The 23,589-nt window shown below is 39.1% G+C and overlaps 1 protein-coding gene and 2 long non-coding RNA genes across 4 annotated transcripts in view; 1 reads left to right on the forward strand and 2 right to left on the reverse strand.

The window, feature by feature from the left end:
• Positions 1–13,668, reverse strand: part of LOC125961003 (uncharacterized) — a 19,638-nt gene extending 5,970 nt beyond the window's left edge. The window contains exon 1 of the long non-coding RNA XR_007471292.1: positions 12,873–13,668. This is a non-coding gene — a long non-coding RNA (uncharacterized LOC125961003). The remainder of the gene's footprint in view (positions 1–12,872) is intronic.
• LOC117200863 (uncharacterized) overlaps positions 1–19,439 on the reverse strand; it is a 31,898-nt gene extending 12,459 nt beyond the window's left edge. Inside the window, exons 1-2 of the long non-coding RNA XR_004482581.2 lie at positions 18,486–19,439; positions 17,633–17,691 (exon numbers count right to left, since the gene is read on the reverse strand). This is a non-coding gene — a long non-coding RNA (uncharacterized LOC117200863). The remainder of the gene's footprint in view (positions 1–17,632; positions 17,692–18,485) is intronic.
• Positions 19,440–20,900: 1,461 nt separating this feature from the next.
• The window catches only part of ZNF518A (zinc finger protein 518A), a 92,197-nt gene continuing 89,508 nt past the window's right edge, over positions 20,901–23,589 (forward strand). For both annotated transcript variants that reach the window (XM_033425654.2, XM_033425660.2), the window contains exon 1: positions 20,901–21,098. The gene's annotated coding sequence lies outside the window, so the exon portion shown is untranslated. The remainder of the gene's footprint in view (positions 21,099–23,589) is intronic.

Here is a 23,589-nt window from a genome sequence, read left to right on the forward strand (position 1 = left end):
AAAGGATTAATCTCCAAAATATATAAACAGCTCATGAAGCTCAATATTAAAGAAACAAACAAGCCAACCCAGAAATGGGCAGAAGACCTAAATAGACATTTCTCCAAAGAAGACATACAGATGGCCAAGAAGCACATGAAAAGCTGCTCAACGTCACTAATTATTAGAGAAATGCAAATCAAAACCACAATGAGGTATCACCTCACACCAGTTAGAATAAGCATCATCAGAAAATCTACAAACAACAAATGCTAGAGAGGGTGTGCAGAAAAGGGAACCCTCTTTCACTTTTGGTGGGAATGTAAATTGATACAGATACTATGGAGAACAGTATGGAGGTTCCTTAAAAAACTAAAAATAGAATTACCATATAATCCAGCAATCCCACTACTGGGCATATACCCAGAGAAAACCATAATTCAAAAAGACACATGCACCCCAATGTTCACTGCAGCACTATTTACAATAGCCAGGTCATGGAAGCAACCTAAATGCTCATAGACAGACAAATGGATAAAGAAGATGTGGTACATATATACAATAGAATATTACTCAACCATAAAAAGGAACGAAATTGAGTCATTTGTTGAGAAGTGGATGGATCTAAAGACTGTCATACAGAGTGAGGTAAGTCAGAAAGAGAAAAACAAATATCGTATATTAACACATGTATGTGGAACCTAGAAAAATGGTACAGATGAACTGGTTTACAGGGCAGAAGTTGAGACACAGATGTGGAGAACAGACATATGGACACCAAGGGGGAAAATTGCAGTGGGGTGGGGACGGTGGTGTGCTGAATTGGGCGATTGGGATTGACATGTATACACTGATGTGTATAAGATTGATGACTAGTAAGAACCTGCAGTATAAGAAAACAAACAAACAAAAAAAACCAACTAATACTAAACTTTCTTTGGGTTATTTGTATGGAAATATGTTAATATAAATGTTTCAGACATTACATGAAATCTCTAAAAATCTTATATGTTCTGGTATAATGTTATAAGTCATAATTCTAGTTATTACTTTAAAATGTATATCTCAGAAATAACAACAACAAAAATAGAACAAAGTATTTCTCTATATAAACTGATGTGGACAATCTCCAAGATACATCAAAGAGTGTAGAGTATGCTACCATTACACCAGTGCTCACAGGATCACATGAGGTTTCTGTTTGTTAATGTTCACTGCTTTTTTTTCTGATTGGTGAACATAGAAAATTTGGAAAATGAAAAATATAAAGCAAAATGGCATAACTAATAACCTCCTTTTGGTATCCTTCCTGTACACACATATACACTTACATGGTTTGCACACTGAATATTTAATTCTTTTTGTATTTCATAATACATCTGCAATATTTTTATGAAATTAAAATATACTCAAAGTATATCCAAATATATTTTAGAAGAATTGTTGGTGCTAAATTATGTGAATACAATATATATTTTAATCATTTCCCAATGTTTTGAAACAATTAAAAATGCTCTAATGAACATGTATTTTACCATTTTCCTACAATGGATATTATTATCAAATTTTTTCATCTTTGTAAATGTAACAGATGAAGATATCTCATTTTTGTTTTCATTAAATTCTGAATGCAGTTGAAAAGCTTTGAGTAAGTTTATTGGCCACTTATAATTCTTCTATGAAATACCTATGCCATTCTTCTATGGAATGTCGATTCATTTGCCGATTTCTCTTCAGTTGTTCTAATTTTGTTTTAAAAAGCATTTCATATAGTCAGGAATTAGCCTGCTAGCTATTTTACCTGTTACAAATATTTTTACCAGTTAAAATTTTCTTTTAAAGTTAACTTGCTTATAGCGTTGGGGGTACATCTTCCTATCCAAGAGTAAGATATACCTATTTATTAAAATCTTTGATGACTCTCAGTACAATTTTAAAGTTTTCTTCAGATAGATCCTACAGATTTCTTGTTGCATTTACCTCTGTGTATCTCACCTTTTTAAAAAAATTATCACAATTGTGAATGGGAATCAAAAACTTGCATTTTTAAAAGGCAATACAGAGTATTCTGGTACAGATAGTCTTGAGACTGTACTTTGAAAAACTATGCTTCATATAATGCAGAAACAAGGTACTTCTGTTGTACATGCGTTTCTTTTCCTAAAGGCTCCCAAGACACCAGGTGACATCTTTTCACCATAGAAGGCCACCTCATTGTAGAAGGGCAGGGCTAAGTGGCACGCGCTCCAGATTGCAGCCGTGTCCTTGTACTGTCTGCAGATTATTCCTGTACCTACCTCCATTCCTAGATATTAGGTTACTGGGCTAGCATCGCATCCAGGAAGGGTGACAACCATGGCTAAAGTCTGGATCTCTTATATAGTTAAGTGGCATCAGAACTGAGCTAGTGTCAACATATGTCCTCAAGTGCTCTTTGAAGGTTATTCTTAACACAACTGCTAGTACTCTTATTAAACACTACCGAACTACTAGGCTTCAGGCATTATGTGTGGCATTAGAGGGAATTCAAAAATGACTGCTCCAGAAGTCTTCATAAGCAAATGCCACCACTAATCTCCATCCCAACACACCAAAGGCAATAAAGTGGCTCAGCAAATGTTTTGTGTCTTTGCTTCTGGCACAGGTGCCTCATGGATTTCAGATAGTAGGGAACTGGCTCGCTATAATCTGAGATGATAGGACCATATCCTTCAATTTCACACCTCTCTCTCTTCTTTCACACACCAGAGGGAAATACTGTTCATATCTTTAAGAGAATAAAGCCTCTACTGGTCCTATTATCAAGGCATCACAAAATGTCATCCTAGAAACCATGATCTCCAAGAAGTACTGAGAACCACATACTGAAAGGATTGTTTGGGTATGTGCTGCAGATTAGCAATTAATACATTTAGGAAGACATGCTTTACAGAGATTCCTCCCAGCGAAGTGTGAAATGAGAGCAGTTGTTGGATTATTGAGAGGCTCAAAGCATTCCCTTATTCACAAATCACTTTAGGGTATTCCACTGGGTATGTTTAACTAATTTAATTTGATCATCTCAAAGGATGTTTGTCAAAGGCTTTAACATAGTTATTGCTGAGTAGTGGGCCTGTGGATGATTTTTATTTTTTCTTCTGTAACTTTGTCTGTGTTCTTTTTCTACAGTAAATATGGATTACTTTTACAACTGGAGAAAATACATTTTGTTTATCTATCTTTTTAGGGAGAACAAAAAGCCTCTCAGATCAAGTAGACTGAGTTCTTCATTATGCCTCAAAGAGGTTCTAGATGAAAGCCTTAGAAAGTATTTCTGCAGGTTTCTTTTTAATAGGATCCCACTCTCAATGCCCAAAGATGTTTTACTTAGCAGAGAACAAATAAAGAACCAGCATGCTTTCAAGAAAAGTCATTTATATATCAACTTCACAATAAATCAATTCACTCTATAACTACAGACACTCTAGGTCAAGGGTCCCCAACCCCCCAGGCTGAGGACTGGTAGCAGTCCGTGGCCTGTTAGGAACCAGGCCGCACAGCAGGAGGCGAGTGGCAGATTTGTATTTACAGCGGCTTCCCATCGCTCACATTACCACCTGAGTTCCACCTCCTGTCAGCATTATGGTGAGCTGTATAATTATTTTGTTATATATTACAATGTAATAATAATAGAAATAAAGTGCACAATAAATGTAATGCACTTGAATCATCCCGAAACCATTCCCCCCTCCCCTCCCAGTCCGTGGAAAAATTGTCTTCCATGAAACCGGTCCCTGGTGTCAAAAAGGTTGGGGACTGCTGCTCTAGGTGACCCAAAACATTTAAATTAAAACCCAGAGCTTGTGAAAAGATTAAACTTTTGGCATTATGTTACTGTTGAATGTGTAGCTTGAGGTGTCCTGCACTTTTCTTATAAGGCTACTGAAGTTATATGTTTCTGCCTAATATATTTGCTACTGGTGATGAAGACAGATAATATCACTTGTAGAGACTTATTTTTGTATAATGGTAGAAGTTTTGAATTTTATGGGATATTTTGTCAAGTACTGAAATAAAAATGACTTCACCATTAAAAAAAAACAAAAACAAACAAACAAACAAAAAAAACCCAGAGGTCAGGGGCTTCCTTGGTGGTGCAGTAGTTAAGAATCCGCCTGCCAGTGCAGGGGACACAGGTTCGAGCCCTGGTCCAGGAAGATCCCACGTGCCGTGGAGCAACTAAGCCCGTGCGCCACAACTACTGAGCCTGTGCTCTACAGCCTGCGTGCCACAACTACTAAGCCTGCAAGCCACAACTACTAAGCCCGTGTGTCACAACTACTGAAGCCTGTGCACCTAGAGCCTGTGCTCCGCAACAAGAGAAACCACCGCAATGAGAAGCCCGTGCACCGCAACGAAGAGTAGCCCCTGCTCACCGCAGCCGGAGAAAGCCCGCACGCAGCAACGAAGACCCAACGCAGCCAAAAAAATAAATTAAAAAAAAAAACAAACCCAGAGGTCTCTGGCTACCTAACAATAACACCATCAAATAAAGCCCTCAAGAAGATGGTGATGTTTTTCCATTTCGGAGAGGACACATTTCAGCATAAAACAGCTTTGAAAGAGGGGAACCCAACAGACAGACATGTGCTCCCACTATTTCCACAAAAGCAAAATAGTTTTTGCCAACTGTCAGAAACATGATAAAATTATAGTATATAAATTGTGTAAACAAAACATGTTTTATTTGTTCAATAACAGTATAAAATCATGTTATTTTCATCCAAACAGAAAGGTTTATTCCTCTAAATCCAAATAACCTAAGGCACCAGTTCCCACCCTAATACTTTTGATGTGCTATGTATAAGCTTTTGGAATGCCCTCTTTTGTGGGCAGTTGTAGAGCAGTGTGCTCTGTGGAAACCATTTCCGCATGGCTGTTTTTATGACTCTGGAAGAGTTCCCTTGTATCTGGATAAGTACTCTGATAACAGACACTAAGTCAAAGACCTTGAATAAGATTAAGCCTATCATGAAATCCTCTGGAGATGGTCAACCAAGGTGCCATTTACTCAAATGTCACCACTATCAATTTTTTAAAAGCCCAGGTGCTGTGGAGACAAGCATTTACCAGAAGAAAAAAACCTAAAGCAAAATATTTAAAATCATTATACCTATTTATTTTGAATTTTTAATGACCAGCATCGTAGAAAAATTCCATGCTGACATTTTGTTCATCAAAGTATTGTCATCACCAGAAATAGAACTAACCTTAGAATCTGATCCAGAACTTTGGAAGAGTATGGAAAACAGAACATCACAAAAGAAATCTGAAATGGTAACATTCTAAAGACTTTTGGGATGATGCTTTTTGTTAATACTAATAGGAGTTTTCACAGACTGTACTGAGAGTCCTTGGACTTTAAAATCTGGTTTCTCTCATCATAACTTAACAATGATCATTGTGAGGCACCTTCCCAAGCAGGTAGCTGTGACTAAACTCAGTGTCTGGTTTAATTCAAGAGTCTATTCAAGGGCTCAGAGAATATCTGGACAGGGCTGTAGACAGGAAGTGTATGACACAGACTGCGTTACCTACCCAAACACATGCTCTCAGTCAGCCTTAGTAACAAAACCCCAATTCTCAACTGGGCACATATGGTCACTGAGCCTAATTTCCCAGCCTCCCTTTCAGTTAGGTAGAGCCCTGTGACTAAGTTTCAGCCAATGAAATATAAGTGGAAGCACTCTTTGAGACCTCCAGAAAGTCTCCTTTAAAAGGGAGGGGGAGGGAATTCCCTGGTGGTCCAGAGATTCCAATGCAGGGGGCATGGGTTCGATCCCTGGTCAGGGAATTAAGATCCCGCAAGTGGCTAAGCATGGCCAATATAATAATAATAAAAATAAATAAATAAAAGGGAGGGGGAGATATATGCCGAAGGCCACACAACCAGTAAGTAGTGAAGCTGGGATTCAAATGCCTAACTGTGACTCCTCTGCACCCTAAGGGGGTAGCAAAATCTTGTGAGCCATCTAGAGCAGAGTTGGGCAAGCTTAGGCCTGAAAGCTAAGAATACTTCTACTTTTTTAAATGACTGAAACTTCTGTGTTTCCTGGCTTGGCTGGAAAAGTACCAAGAGGGTCACTTACTGAACCAAGGGGTAAGATGAGTACTTTCTATACTCTCCATCTAGCCAAACTACTCTGTCCCTAAAATGGCTCATCAGTCCAAGTATGGAAGCAGAAGGAGAAGACAACTGGTTTGGAAGACAGTCTAAAGTAGTAGTTAAGAGCATGGGTTCTAGTGGCAAGCTGCTTGGGTTCGTATTCTAGAGACACTACTTAATAGATAGAAACTGTACTTTAGTTTCCTTATCTGCAAAATGGAAATAATAATAATGCCTATCTCACAGGGCTGTTATGAAGATTAAAGGAGACAATCCAGGTAAACTTAGAAGAGCAACTGGAATACAGTAAGCACACAGTCCATGTTAGCGATTATTATCATTTCTAACCTTGGGTTGGGTTTTATTGGGTAGGTGCAACAGAAGGACAAGAGTGCAAGAATGTAGTGGTTGAAGTGATGGGAAGTGGAAAGCAGAAGAAACTGATAGAGAAAGAGTAGTGCAGTCAAGGGCTTGGAGTCCTTGAAGCTGAAGTACAGATGCACTAGAAGTCATTCAGTTAGAAAGTTGGGAGAATGGGCAGAAAGTCGAAGAGTTTATTTTAAGCTTTTAAGGGTGAAGCTGACATAAATGATGACAAAGTCCAGGGAATGAGTGGCGTTGCAAAAAGGTAAAGGTCATTGAATTTAAGGAAGTCAAGCAACTGAGGGGCCAGGATATTGCCTGGGTTACCCATACAGAATTTTTAGTCACGTGGCTTAAAGGTGGGACTTGGGGAAGTAAGGGAAACTTAAAGCCAGGTACCAAAAGTCTTTGGTGAATGAAAGGAAATGAATGAGAAAGACATGAACATGAAGGGTCAGAAAGTGCTAGTGTGAGCGTGTATAAAGATCAAAAATGGGGAGTGAGGAAGCCGGTGGCACCTCCTGACCCCAGCTGAAGCTAGTTGGTGGGAAAAGACCACAGATACAAGGCTGCTAAATATTCTGCAATGCTTATGAGAGTCCAGTGGTGATGAACTGTCCTATCCTATGTTAACGCTGTCCCTGTTGAGAAACACAGCCACCAAGCTGCTTAGAGGGCTTTCACAAAGGAGCCTGTCTCTTCAAGGTATCAAAGCTCTATGAAGCCCCTCCCCTCCCCTTTATTTAATATGCTCTCCAGATTCTGGGAAGAATCACTGCTGTCTCTCTCTACTCCATGCATACTTTCATCACAGTATGGATCACCCTTCATCAACAGTTATATGTTTAAACATCACTCTCATATAGGTATTCCCAGGCTGTGGCAAGGTGTAGTCATCTTTTCATGTCTATCTCTTAACCCTGTGTAAGCACTTCATAAATGTTGTTTCTTAAACAAAAGACTTCTCACAGTCACCAAAGTAGGAGGCAGAGCATAAAAATAATATTCTGCCAATTAAAATGGGCCATCAAGAATTTAAGCAATTAAATATAAAGATTGATTTTCTAATAAAGATTAGAAAGGAAATTTAATATTTCTTCACCAACTTGTAGGATAACATTTATGAATACTCCATATTAAAAGTCATGGGGGGAGAACTTCAAGATGGCAGAGGAGTAACATGTGCAGATCACCTTCCTCCCCACAAATATATCAGAAATACATCTACATGTGGAACAACTCTTACAGAACACCTACTGAACACTGGCAGAAGACCTCAGACTCCCCAAAAGATGCCAGAGGGTGACCTACACGCAGAGGCGAGGCCAAATCCAAAGCTGGACCTCAGGAGCTGTGCGACCAAAGAAGAGAAAGGGAAATATCTCCCAGCAGCCTCAGGAGCAGCAGACTAAATCTCCACAATTAACGTGAAGTACCCTGCATCTCTGGAATACCTGAATAGACAACGAATCACCCCAAAATTGAGGAGGTGGACTTTGGGAGCAACTATAGACTTGGGGTTTGCTTTCTGCATCTAATTTGTTTCTGGTTTTATGTATATCTTAGTTCAGTATTTAGAGTTTATTATCATTGGTAGATTTGTTTATTGGTTGCTCTCTTCCATTTTTTAATATACACAGACATATATATTTTCTTCCTTTTTCTCTTTTTGTGTGTATGTGTATGCTTCTTTGTGTGATTTTGTCTGTATAGCTTTGCTTTTACCATTTGTCCTAGGGTTCTGTCTGTTTTTTTTTTCTTGTTGTTCGTCTTTTGTTTCTTTAGTATAGTTTTTAGCACTTGTTATCATTGGTGGATTTGTTTTTTGGTTTGGTTGCTCTCTTCTTTCTTTCTTTTTATTACTTAAAATTTTTTGTATTTTTAATAATTTTTAAATATTTTTTATTTTAATAACTTTATTTTATTTTTTCTTTCTTTCCTTTTTTTCTCACTTTTTTTTCTGAGCTGTGTGGCTGACAGGGTCTTGGTGCTCTGGCTGGGTGGCAGGCCTCAGCCTCTGCAGTGGGAGAGCCGAGTTCAGCATACTGGTACACCAGAGACCTCCCAGCTCCATGTAATATCAAACAGCAAAAGCTCTCCCAGAGATCTCCATCTTAACACTGAGACCCAGCTCCACTCAATGACCAGCAGGCTACAGTGCTGGACACCCTATGCCAAACAACTAGCAAGACAGGAACACAACCCCACCCATTAGCAGAGAGGCTGCCTAAAATCATAATAAGGTCACACACACCCAAAAACACACCAGCAGACGTGGTCCTGCCCACCAGAAAGACAAGATCCAACCTCATCCACCAGAACACAGGCACCAGTCCCCTTCACCAGGAAGCCTACACAACCCACTGAACCAACCTTAGCCACTGGGGCAGACACCAAAAACAACAGGAACTACGAACATGCAGCCTGCGAAAAGGAGACCCCAAACACAGTAAGTGAAGAAAAATGAGAAGATAGAGAAACACACAGCAGATGAAGGAGCAAGGCAAAAACCTATCAGTCCAAACAAATGACGAGGAAATAGGCAGTCTACCTGAAAAAAAATTCAGAGTAATGATAGTAAAAATGATCCAAAATCTTGGAAATAGAATGGAGAAAATACAAGAAATGTTTAACAAGGACCTAGAAGAACTAAAGAGCAAACAAACAATGATGAATAACACAATAAATGAAATTAACATTTCTCCATAAGGAATCAATAGCAGAATAACTGAGGCAGAAGAATGGATAAGTGACCTCGAAGATAAAATAGTGGAAATAACTACCACAAAGCAGAATAAAGAAAAAAGAATGAAAAGAATTGAGGACAGTCTCAGAGACCTCTGGGACAACGTTAAACGTACCAACATTCGAATTATAGGGGTCCCAGAAGAAGAGAAAAAGAAAGGGACTGAGAAAATATTTGAAGAGATTATAGTTGAAAACTTCCCTAATATGGGAAAGGAAATAGTCAATCAAGTCCAGGAAGCACAGAGAGTCTCACACAGGATAAATCCAAGGAGAAACAGGTCAAGACACATATTAATCACACTATCAAAAATTAAATACAAAGAAAAAGAATTAAAAGCAGCAAGGGAAAAACAACAAATAACATACAAGGGAATCCTCATAAGGTTAACAGCTGATCTTTCAGCAGAAACTCTGCAAGCCAGAAGGGAGTGGCAGGACATATTTAAAGTGATGAAAGGGAAAAACCTACAACCAAGATTACTCTACCCAGCAAGGATCTCATTCAGATTCAACGGAGAATTTAAAACCTTTACAGACAAACAAAAGCTAAGAGAATTCAGCACCACCAAACCAGCTTTACAACAAATGCTAGAGGAACTTCTCTAGGCAGGAAACACAAGAGAAGCAAAAGACCTACAATAACAAAGCCAAAGCAATTAAGAATTTGGTAATAGGAACATACATATCGATAACTACCTTAAATGTAAATGGATTAAATGCTCCAACCAAAAGATATAGACTGGCTGAATGGACGGAAAAACAAGACCCATATATATGCTGTCTAAAAGAGACCCACTTCAGACCTAGAGACACATACAGATTGAAAGTGAGGGGATGGACAAAGATATTCCATGCAAATGGAAATCAAAAGAAAGCTGGAGTAGCAATTCTCATATCCAACAAAATAGACTTTAAAACAAAGACTATTACAAGAGACAAAGAAGGACACTATATAATGATCAAGAGATCAATCCAAGAAGAAGATATAACAATTGTAAATATTTATGCACCCAACATAGGAGCACCTCGATACATAAGGCAAATGCTAACACCCATAAAAGGGGAAATTGACAGTAACACAATCATAGTAGGGGACTTTAACACCCTACTTTCACCAACGCACAGATCATCCAAAATGAAAATAAATAATGAAACACAAGCTTTAAATGACACATTAAACAAGATGGACTTAATTGATATTTATAGGGCATTCCATCCAAAAACAACAGAATACACTTTCTTCTCAAGTGCTCATGGAACATTCTCCAGGATAGATAATATCCTGGGTCACAAATCAAGCCTTGGTAAATTTAAGAAAAATGAAATCGTATCAAGTATCTTTTCCAACCACAACGCTATGAGACTAGATATCAATTACAGGAAAAAATCTTTAAAAAATACAAACACATGAAGACTAAACAATACACTACAAAATAACTAAGAGGTCACTGAGGAAATCAAAACATACCTAGAAACAAGTGACAATGAAAACACGATGACCCAAAGCCTACAGGATGGAGCAAAAGCAGTTCTAAGAGGGAAGTTTATAGCTGTACAATCCTACCTCAACAAACAAGAAACATCTCAAATAAACAACCTAACCTTACACATAAAGCAATTAGAGAAAGAGGAACAAAAAAACTCCAGAGTTAGCAGAAGGAAAAAAATCAAAGGTCAGATCAGAAGTAAATGAAAAAGAAATGAAGGAAACAATAGCAAAGATCAATAAAACTAAAAGCTGGTTCTTTGAGAAGATACACAAAATTTATAAACCATTAGCCAGACTCATCAAGAAAATAAAGCAGAAGACTCAAATCAATAGAATTACAAATGAAAAAGGAGAAGTAACAACTGACACTGCAGAAACACAAAGGATCATGAGAGATTACTACAAGCAACTATATGCCAATAAATTGGACAACCTGGAGGAAACGGACAAATTCTTAGAAAAGCACAACCTTCTGAGACTGAACCAAGAAGGAACAGAAAATATAAACAGTCCAATCACAAGCACTGAAATTGAGACTGTGATTAAAAATCTTCCAACAAACAAAAGCCCAGGACCAGATGGCTTCCCAGGTAAATTCTATCAAACATTTAGGGAAAAGCTAACACCTATCCTTCTCAAACTCTTCCAAAATATAGCAGAGGGAGGAACACTCCCAAACTCATTCTACGAGGCCACCATCACCCTGATACCAAAACCAGACAAAGATGTCACAAAGAAAGAAAACTACAGGCCAATATCACTGATGAACATAGATGCAAAAGTCCTCAGCAAAATACTAGCAAACAGAATCCAACAGCACATTAAAAGGATCATACACCATGATCAAGTGGGGTTTATCCCAGGAGTGCAAGGATTCTTCAATATAGGCAAATCAATCAATGTGATACACCATAATAACAAACTGAAGGAGAAAAACCATATGATCATCTGAATAGATCCAGAAAAAGCTTTTGACAAAATTCAACACCTATTTATGATAAAAACCCTCCAGAAAGTAGGCATAGAGGGAACTTACCTCAACATAATAAAGGCCATATATGACAAACCCAAGGGCAACATCGTCCTCAATGGTGAAAAACTGAAACGATTTCATCTAATATCAGGAACAATACAAGGAAGTTTTAGCCACAGCAATCAGAGAAGAAAAATTAAAGGAATCCAAATTGGTAAAAAAGAAGTAAAGCTGCCACTGTTTGCAGATGACATGATACTATACACAGAGAATCCTAAAGATGCTACCAGAAAACTACTAGAGCTAATCAATGAATTTGGTAAACTAGCAGGATAAAAAATTAATGCACAGAAATCTCTTGCATCCCTATACACTAATGATGAAAAATCTCAAAGAGAAATTAAGGAAACACTCCCATCTACCACTGCAACAAAAAGAATAAAATACCTAGGAATAAACCTACCTAAGGAGACAAAAGACCTGTATGCAGAAAACTATAAGACACTGATGAAAGAAATTAAAGATGATACAAATAGATGGAGAGATATACCATGCTTTTGGATTGGAAGAATCAACATTGTGAAAATGATTATACTACCCAAAGCAATCTACAGATTCAATGTAATCCCTATCAAACTACCAATGGCATTTCTCAAAGAACTAGAAAAAAAATTTCACAATTTGTATGGAAGCACAAAAGACCCTGAATAGCGAAAGCAATCTTGAGAAAGAAAAACAGAGCTGGAGGAATCAGGCTCCCAGACTTCAGAATATACTACAAAGCTACAATAATCAAGACAGTATGGTATTGACACAAAAACAGAAATACAGATCAATGGAACAGGATAGAAATCCCAGAGATAAACCCACACACATATGGTTGCCTTATTTTTGATAAGGGAGTCAAGAATATACCATGGAGAAAAGACAGCCTCTTCAATAAGTGGTGCTGGGAAAACTGGACAGCTACATGTAAAAGAATGGAATTAGAACACTACCTAACACCATACACAAAAATAAACTCAAAATGGATTAAAGACCTAAATGTAAGCCAGACACTATAAAACTCTTAGAGGAAAACACAGGCAGAACACTATGACATAAATCACAGCAAGATCCTTTTTGACCCACCTCCTAGAGAAATGGAAATAAAAACAAAAATAAACAAATGGGACCTAATGAAACTTAAAAGCTTTTGCACAGCAAAGGAAACCATAAAGAAGATGAAAAGACAACCCACAGAATGGGAGAAAGTATTTGCAAATGAAGCAACTGACAAAGGATTAATCTCCAAAATTTATAAGCAGCTCATGCAGCTCAATATCAAAAAAACAAACCACCCAATCCAAAAGTGGCAGAACACCTAAATAGACATTTCCATGAAGAAGATATACAGATTGCCAACAAATACATTGCTCAACATCACTAATCATTACAGAAATGCAAATCAAAACTCCATTGAGGTATCACCTCACACCAGTCAGAATGGCCATCACCAAAAAATCTACAAACAATAAATGGTGGAGAGGGTGTGGAGAAAAGGGAACCCTGTTGCACTGTTGGTGGAAATGTAAATTCCATACAGCCATTATGGAGAACAGTATGGAGGTTCCTTAAAAAACTAAAAATAGAACTACCATATGACGCAGCAATCCCACTACTGGGCAAGTACCCTGAGAAAACCATAATTCAAAAAGAGTCATGTACCACAATGTTCACTGCAGCTCTATTTACAATAGCCAGCACATGGAAGCAACCTAAGTGTCCATCGAGAGATGAATGGATAAAGAAGATGTGGCACATATATACAATGGAATATTACTCAGCCATAAAAAGAAACGAAATTGAGTTACTTGTAGTGAGGTGGATGGACCTAGAGTCTGTCATATAAAGTGAAGTCAGAAAGAGGAAAACAAATACCGTATGCTAACACATATATATGGAATCTAAAAAAAGAAAATGGTTATGAAGAACATAGGGGCAGGACAGGAATAATGATGCAGACGTAGAGAATGGACTTGAAGACAAGGGGATGGGGAAGGGTAAGCTGGGACGAAGTGACAGAGTGGCATGGACATATATACACTACCAAATGTAAAACAGATAGCTAGTGGGAAGGAGCCGCATAGCACAGGGTGATTAGCTCGGTGCTTCGTGACTGCCTAGAGGGGTGGAATAGGGAGGGTGGGAGGGAGACGCAAGAGGGAGGAGATATGGGGATATATGTATATGTATAGCTGATTCACTTTGTTATAAAGCAGAAACTAACACTCCATTGTAAAGCAATTATACTCCAATAAAGATGTTTCAAAAAAAAGTTAAAAAAAAGAAAGAAGTCACGGATGAGACCTCAAAGGAAAAAAATCAAGATCTGAGGAATAAGGTTGTTAGGGAACTTGTAAAATCCTTTACCCTCAATATACCAAACTAAAACCAGATATCTTAAATTAGCAACATTGGGGCTTCCCTGGTGGCGCAGTGGTTAGGAAGCTGCCTGCCAATGCAGGGAACACTGGTTCGAGCCTTGGTCCAGGAAAATCCCACATGCCACGAAGCAGCTAAGCCCATGTGCCACACCTACTGAGACTGCGCCCTAGAGCCAGCAAGCCACTACTACTGAAGCCCATGTGCCACAACTACTGAAGCCTGCGTGCCTAGAGCCCATGCTCTGCAACGAGATGCCACCGCAGTGAGAAGCCCGCGCACCACAATGAAGAGTAGCCCCCGCTCGCCGCAATTAGAGAAAGCCCGTGCACAGCAACGAAGACCCAATGCAGCCAAAAATAAATACATTTATATTAAAAAATTAGCAACATTGCATTTATATTCCTTGCCCTAAAGAGTAAACGTAATGCTTATAAATTCACATTTGATGAAGGTAAATAATATGAGGGTTTAAAATTTTTGTTTCTAGTCCTCCTTTCAAGCGTCCCAGGCCTTTCTGCGTTTATTATTTTGCATCAGTGAGATTCTCGCCAAATGACAAATTTTCCAAATTATCTACATTTGATATAAATTCTTCTTTTACTGTGACTTATTTATAGGAAAACCGAAAGATGGAGAAAAAAGGTGTGGAAATAGTAGAAATTTTAAAGAAAAAAACTTTGAGGGGCTTCCCTGGTGGCGCAGTGGTTAAGAATCTGCCTGCCAATGCAGGGGACACGGGTTCGAGCCATGGTCTGGGAAGATCCCACATGCCGCGGAGCAACTAAGCCCGTGAGCCACAACTACTGAGCCTGCGCGACGGGAGAGGCCGTGACAGTGAGAGGCCTGCGCACCGCGATGAAGAGTGGCCCCCGCTTGCCGCAACCGGAGAAAGCCCTCTTAAAAAAAAAAAAAAAAAAAAACTTTGAGGTAGTACAAAGCAATCATTAGGTACTTAAGAAATTCTTCAGTTATTGAACTCAAGGAACATATTTGCTCCAGACTTAATGATAAATATCACTCCTCCTTGGAGCACTCGCCAAACCTTGAGAGGAATAAGCCTTTAATCAATAAGCATAAATTATTTTTAAAACCTCAAAAAAAAATGAATTGTTTTATTTGGGCCCATAAAATAACTTCCTGTGGGCCCCTGGGCTTATTCTCCTTTGGGTTTGGGGATTCGGGAAAGTATACATTGATACGGTCTGTGAAAGGAAATAAGTACTAAGAGGGGTGAACGTTATTCCCTCCTCATTATTACACAGGCAATAACTTATAAAGGAATAAAAACTGCATTTTCTGTGAAAAAGGGTCATGAGAAAAGCAAACTGATAGTAGAAATTCAGAGAAGTTACTGGTTAATTTTTCATTTTCATTCAGTAATACTGTGCTGTAATGTGGTACAGAGTTTATTTTAGTAGCTATGTAAATGACTTTATTTCTATTTAGGAGTATTAGTATTTAGTCTTTAAAAGTTAGGCATACAGGCATATAGGCCTTCCAGAATCCTGTGATGAAAATTATAGCTATAGTCATATTTAAGAATTGAGGGAATTCCCTGACTGTACAGTGGTTAGGACTCGGTGCTTTCACTGCCAGGCCTGGGTTCAATCCCTGGTCGGGGAACTAAGATCCCACAAGCCACACAGTGGTGGGGACAGGATTGAAAGGATTTTGAACATTCTGGATCTATCCATCATGAATGTAAAGTAACTGCATGTATCTCATGTTTAGACAGACCACTGTGTATTTTGAGGGTAAGATATTGTTTGTTGACTTTTCCCAAATCCCTTTCATGATACCTCACATCTTGTTGGCCTTTCTGGCTACAGAAGAACACTTAGTTGATAATCTCCAGATAACAGTCTATACAACTGTATAATAATTCCTATGCCTTCTTCCTGGTTCTAACTGAAAGTGCAGGTATCATTAGACATACTATATAGTTGGGATAATTTCTTTAGTTACATTATTTTACACTTGCCCACTCCAAAACCTAAAACACTTTTCTGCCCATTCACATAGTTTCAAACTATTGTGCAATTATAATTTATTTTCATCATTCATAACTCAGACACATTTGTACATTTGGAAGAATGGCATGCTTAATCACCTCCAGAATACTCATAAAAAGTTAATAAAGATACGAAATAACATTTTCCAACTTTCGTTAAATTGAAGATCTCTGTGATTCCTTTTTAAAAAGTCTCTATGTTGGCATTTCAATTTTTATCATCCTCTTCAAGGACCAAAACATACTACAAATTAACACAACACTGTGAATCAACTACAATTCAATAAAGTTTTTAAAAAAATTTTTTTAAATGTACTCCACATTTGATGACAATCAATAACAGTAAGCAGAAAAGATGTTTGGAAAGAAACACCACTGTTTTTTAACAGTGCACTTTTGCATTCAAAAAAATGTTAGCAAAATATTTTTGCACTGTTGATACTATTATATTTTACGTCAACTTCAAGTAGAACACAATTTTTTAAAAAGTTGTATTTGCAATATGAAATGAAGATTTGCTTAATTCATTCAGTAAATATATATTGAGCATTTACTACATGCTAGGCATTGTTCTAGCTATTGGGGATTCAGAGGTGAAAAAGACAGAAATGATTCTTACTTTTCCACTAGCAAGAAGCTTACGTTTTATCTTGAATCATTTACATTAAAAAATACATAAACCAGCAATAAAATGTTATTAAGTCACAGATGTCATAGAACTGAGGTTGAAAAGGAGCTCAGAGATCACCTATGGTCTGTCATCAATTCCAAGATGCACAGTATTTTACATTCTGACATCTCTGAAATCAGCCACATCTTACAGTGTGGTCAGACCAGGCAGCAACAGAGTTGTCACTGCTAGCATGTGTGCATCAAAACTTATGGAATGAGTGTCAGGGGCTTGGAAGAAAATCCAGCAGATAATGGTGAAGGCACCCTTTTAAGGATTTTTGATGACTCAGGATTCAATAAAGTATAATAGTTCAAAGTGTTCATCTGTTACAGCAGAGGAAAATGAAATTCAGAGAGGTTAAATGACTTGCCCTAATTCACAAAGCAGAGTAGGCAGGACAAGAGTCCAGGTCTGAGTTCCAATCTCATTCCTCTTCTACCTAAGTCTTCAGTTAATGGAAGGAAAGCCTCTAGTACACGGCTCTAACTTTGGGACCAGGGGCAAAGATCTTAATCCCTCTTTGCCTCATTTCTCTATCTGTAAAATAGGAAGTTTAAGAGACCTAATTAATATGTTACTTTAAGTATTAAGTGAGATAATGCATGTATAGGACTTAACACAGAGATTAGCAAATGGTAAGTGCTCCAAAAAAGTTAACTATTTGAGATCAAACTTTACATTTGGTAGAAAATAAACTGATCATGAATTATCCCACAAATACAGATCACTATATGAAGCTCACATCTAGTCATTTGGTTAAAGTTTCAGAAAACTAAATAGACTGGTCAAACGTTTGAACTGATTAGTGTAATAAAAATGTCCACCTTAACAATGCTTTTGTCCAGGTCCATGTGGTACTGTGCCAAGACCCCAGCAGACCTACCTGCAAGAAACCATACAAAAAGTAAGAATCTCCCCCTCCACCCCTGACCATCAAATTACCAGTACTCTAATGTGTACAAATGCACTTGTAAACACAACCTCAAAGAACACATAAACAAGGAAAAACATTTAAAATGTATAACAGAGCATTCATTTTTGGTTTCTTTAAAATACTACTACAACTGTATATATTAATACTAGTACAAGAACTACATGTTTGGAGCTTAAAATGCACCACAGGGAGACATGATTTGGCCAGAAGAGTGAGAGTAATAACTGTTATGATTTATATATTACTTTATATATTACAAAGCACTTTCTCATCCATTCTCAACTCAGTGCTTTGCACATAGTATGTAACTGTAAAAACAAATCCCAGGTGCTTTCTAATGTCATTTATTTTCCACTCAAACAACAGAATATTCAGAGAAGGAGTAAATGTTCACATTTCTTTTTTATTTTCTTCATTTTTAAGACTTCCTAGGTCAGCTCTTTTAATTTTGAGAGTTTAAGTGAAAATCCAAATTACAACACATTACATTACATTGAATCAACCTGCTTTAAATATTAGTTTCCATATTTTTGTTTCTATAAAAATAGTAATATTCTGTATGTCTTCACACATTATCAGCTCATTACCTATTTCAGACAAATAATGGTTTCAATTGAGATTTGGAATCCAACAGATATACAGTTAAGCATTTAGGAAGTAATTTTAACTTCTTAAAATTACTTAATAAGTAATTAAGCACTTAAGAAGTAATTTTAACTACTAGGAAATATTAATCAACTCACATTTGTTCCTGTTTCACCCGATGACAAAACCTATAGGGCACCCTGCAAGAGAACTAACTCAAATTAATATATCTAAACCTAGAATTACTGTTGCACTTTCAGAACCTTCTGGCAATTAAAGCCTTATCGTGAGGTACAATTCTGGCATCTTCATGTTTCATCATAACTGCACAGCAGCAAAGCTCAGTAAAAGAATGCTTTTGGTAAAATCTAGTAAGCACTAGCATGTTATCCAAATTTAAACCTTAAAAGAAAACCACCACATGACTCAACATGCGAACTTTCCCTATTCTAAAACTTACTAACATTATTAGTTTGCTTGTATTTGGGACAAAAAAAAAACACAAACCAATCACATACTGCATTATATCAATACATATCCTAGATGTTTTCGAAGATCAAAGTTGAGTAAAGTTGGGTCGGCAGGGAAGAGCTCTATGGCTTACTCGGAGCGCCCCTTGGTGAGAAGCATCTCAGCCTCTAGGGGCCAGGCTCCAGAGGGGGCGGCAGTTCGGGGCTGTACTCTAGGGCGCCCCCAGCCTGGCCGCCTCAGAGTCGCCAGCGCGCCCCACCTCTCTCTGTTCTACACTCCGGCCCACCCGCTCCTCCCCGGCCAGCCACCGCACTGCCCCCTCAGCTCCTAAGCAGCTGGAAAAGCCCGAAACAGAAACCCGGCACACAAAGAAGTGCTGGGTAGGAAGCGAGGCTCCACCCTGCCAAGAGGAGCGACCCCTCTAGAAAAACTTGGCGGCAAGTTAACAGGAATCGCGGAGGCGCAGTTTCTAGGACCCTTTGGGACACCCTGCCGCCCAGCGATCTCATCTTTTGTCCTTTGACAGGCCTCCTTGAAGCCCCAAACTCTGAGGGCTTCCCGAGCAACTCTTGACTCGACCTCCATTGCGGTCCATCACTGATAACAGCCAGGATAACTGCATCCGGGTGTGTCGGGAAGCCGCGCGTAGCTCTCCCGGAAGTGACGCTAGCGCGGAAGGATCGCGTTCGGCTGAGAGGGGCTGAGGTGAACAGACAGCCGAAAGCCGGAGCGGAAGGGAAGGTGTTCGTGGCGGGGAAAGGTCGGGGACTTTGTGACAATCAACTCCCTAGAATAGTTATCACGTGTCTGGCATTGTGCTTAACACCAGCATTGCCATACCACTTAATCCCTTCTTAAACAACAGTCCCAGGAGAAAGAAATTTTATCATTTCCATCTTATGTACGGGGAAGCTAAGGCTAAGAGAGGGCAAGTGATTTAAGATCATAGAGCTAGTATTTGGTGAAGCTGGTGTAACCCCGTCGTTTTCGCTGCGGAACCTGTGTTTGAAACCTCCTGCGTCGTGCTTTATTTAGAAAAGTTCAAACCCCTGGTGCTTGTTATCCTGGTGAGCCACTTCTGCAAGGGCTGTTTACCTTCAGCTCTGCATCCTGTTGCCCTAGAAGTGGGGCCGAGTCACAGCCCTTGTGCATTTTACGGTGGGCACAAGGCCGAGCGAGTGCCCGGGTCACCATCGCTATCCCGATGACCTGAGATTTCTCTTGGTCTCCTATCCCTTGACCCTGCACCGGCCCTCACAGTGCAGGTTAACTGAGGAAACTGGCACTGGCTATTCGGCTCGGGGAAACATTTAAACTCCTGTTAGGTACTTGTAAATTCGGGACTGTTAAGACAACTGGAGGTCAGCATCATCAAATGCAGTCTCTGGTCTTAACAAAGGGCTTGACAAGTGTTATCTTGGACTTTCCACCAAGTCAATTATGTTTCTTCTGGTTTCTGTTTCTTTAGAATATGACTGAGAATCAATCCTTTGATCTTATGTCTACATAAACCCTCAAATAACAAAGTGTGAATAGCCACTAAGGTCATATTTTTGTAAAAACATTATGCATAGAAAAAAGCACTAACAAATACATCAAACTTAACAGTGATAGTACTTGAAGAGTGGCCACTGAATCCTTTCATTTCTTTTATATTCGTCTACTTTCTATTTTCCATATCTGCTATATCTTTTTAATATAGACAAATTGTCCACAGTAAAACCTTTTTAATTGCCTGACATTATAATGAAGGCAAAGATATGTTGTCACATTTTGACAGATGACAGTCCTTGGTGCAAGTCACATAGTGGAATCCTGTTTGCCTGGAAGAGCATTGAGGTTTTATCAGGGTATTATCAAAATACAGTTTGGGTGAACAAGCCTCACAGGAAAAATGAAACAAATGAGTAAAAATTGATGTTTTTCACGAACTGTTATATAAAAAATATACTATAATCAAAAGTTTTTCTTCTAAAGAAAAAAGAGAGGAAGATATTTTGGGTTCTTGAAATTCTAGGGAACAAGTATAGAAAGCTATTTTTATTCTGCCTTCTTTGGGGTACAGATTTAAGCAATTTATCTTTTTTCAGACTATGCAAAATAAAGACTTCATTCTCTATTCTCTCCCTATATGGTGGAAAGATAGAAGAGAGAAATGAGAAGAAATCAGGGGAAGAAGAAAAGGTGGAGGAATAAAGGAAGAATCTGATATTGGCGTTGAGGTTACTTTGGAATTCCAAGGTGGCATGTAGCAACCGTCTCATCCGAGTCCTGGCACAAGCCCAGTTGCCCATCCAAAGGTAGATTCACATATACAGTGTCTCCACTCACACACTCAGCACCCGCAATGATAACTGTGGCCAAAATTCACTTTGTACTTTTACAAATTAAACATATATTTTAACAAAACTGGGAGTCACTGAACAACGAGAAATATAAAGTCCCATCATTTTCCATGGTGCTCCCTCTTACCATACCATTCATTCATCTCATGATTAATGGCCTAAATGGATATTGAATTGGAAGTTTTGCCTGCAGTATTACAGTGCAACAACTATGAAACATCAAAATGAGGTGCTGACAGATGCATGTTTTTGAAGGAAATATCTTTGTGTTAGTCTGGTCCTATGAGAGGTGGTTGCTAAGATGAAATTAAATGTGCAGCAGTTTTATTAGAGGAAACACTTGTGAGAGAGAATGGGGAGGGAGCCAGGGGAGGCTGGGAGAGCTATCCAACTGTGATACAAGTCTGAAACTGAGTGTAGGAGAGAAGGAGGGAAGGTTGGTGGAAGTGTCCTAGACTTCTACACAGTCTGAGGAAGATTCAGCAAGGCTGTTGGGGATCTATAAGCCGAAATCACTGTCAGAGGAGTCCTCCTAGGGAAGAGCCTGCCTTATTATCTGTGCTGCACTCGGTCATTGGCTGGAGTAGCCCATTGGAAGCTTGGCTTTTGGTGCAAATGTGGCAGAATCTAGGACTTTTGGTCAATTTTGCTCCCTCTATTTGGTCACCACAATCCAAGAACTAGTTTTTCAATTATTGGAACTTTTCACCAGTTTCAGGCCTAAAAGCAGACTTTTGAATGAGATGATTTCATGAGGAGGAGTTTTGGAGAGAGCCATTGTTATGCTTTCCCATGCCCCTTCACGTCTGGTGAGTGAGGCTTCAATGGCACTACTCAGAGAGCTTGATATATGTCCCCTGGCTTTTGAGAAGTACGATAGTGTCTGACTCACATCTGGGAAATCCTAAGGGTAGGAGAAATGGGTCAGTAAGAAGTTTTGGCACAGGAGCAAAGGAGAGTTGCTATGTTGGGATCAGCTGTCCCTCCCACCAGGGAAAATGATGTTTGAGTATTTCTCATGCACCAGATGTGGGGCACATGAGAGAAAGAGAGAGCTTGCCTGGAGCCTTTTTGACTCTTTCCCAAGAGCCCTGCCTGGAAGGGAGATGGGGCACCAAAAGAGAGAATCTGTGTGGTGTGGCTTACTAGAAAATTCAGAGCTGTAAATGGAGCAGTAACTGGGGGAATAGAATGCATCGCCCATCTAGGTTGACCAGCTTTTCCAAGTTTGCCTGGAACTCTCCCTGCTTTAGTATTAAAAATCTTGAGTCCCAGGAACCCCTCAGTCCCAGGCAATTCAGGATGATTGGTCATTCTACATGTCACAGAAGGAGTTGCAGTCAGAAGGCACCCTAGCAGGGAGCCTCCAAGAACCCAAAAAATTGCTCGTGAGAGTAAGAGTCAAGTTGAAATATCAAGCAGGTCCAGAGTATGTGAAGCCAGCTTATGACCAGGTCGGTGTTAAAGTGGTTTTTATCAGAGGACAATTGGAAAATGATGCTGAAGCAGGATCTTCTCCACACTATCCTTTTGGAGTATGTGTTAGTCTGCTCAGGCTGCCGTAACCAAATACCACAGATTGGGTGGCTTAAACCACAAAAATTAATTTTCTCACAGTTCTGGAGGCCAGAAGTTCAAGATCAAGGTTCTGGCTAATCCGTTTCTGGTGAGAACTCTCTTCCTGGCTTGCAGATGTTCGCCTTCTTGCTGAATCCTCACAGGGGCTTTCCTCACTCTGTGTGTGTGTGTGTGTGTGTGTGTGTGTGTGAGAGAGGAGAGAGAGAGAGGTATGTCTCTGGTGTCTCTTCTTATAAGGACACTAATCCTATCAGATCAGGGCCCTACTCTTATGACCTTATTTAACCTTAATGACTTCCTCAGAGGCCTCATCTCCAAATACAACTACACTGGGGGTTGGGGCTTCAACATATAAACTTTAGGGGGACAGAAACATTTATTTCATAACAGAGTATGACTTGGAACACAGAGATACCTTTTTTAGTGGGGAGCATAAGAATATTAGGTCTGTCCCATGCCTCACACCCTTATGGAGAAGATATGCTATAGTGTATCTGTATCTTTTTGTGAACAACAGTAAACATTATATTTGGAGATCATTTATGACTCTTTTAGAGCTCTTCAGACATTATTTTAATCTTATCAAGGTAAAGATGGACCCACCCAGAGGACTGTTTTCTTCTGTCCTACAGAGCAGAGGAAGACACAAGCTAATGCTAACACTACCTGACCCATAGAGAAACCCACAACGGACTGTGTAGACAGTGATCAGGACTTGGACTAAACAGAGATTTAGCAAACATTGGGACTGTTCTGTATGGTGCTGCTTGTATGTATGAAATTTGACATTTAAAAAAATGTTACGTGAGAGAGAGAGAGAGAGAGAGAGAAAGAGAAGAGGAGAGAATTGGATGTCTATGTTCATCGA

This window comes from Orcinus orca, chromosome 14, assembly GCF_937001465.1.
Source record: "Orcinus orca chromosome 14, mOrcOrc1.1, whole genome shotgun sequence".
Classification (NCBI taxonomy): Eukaryota; Metazoa; Chordata; class Mammalia; order Artiodactyla; family Delphinidae; genus Orcinus; species Orcinus orca.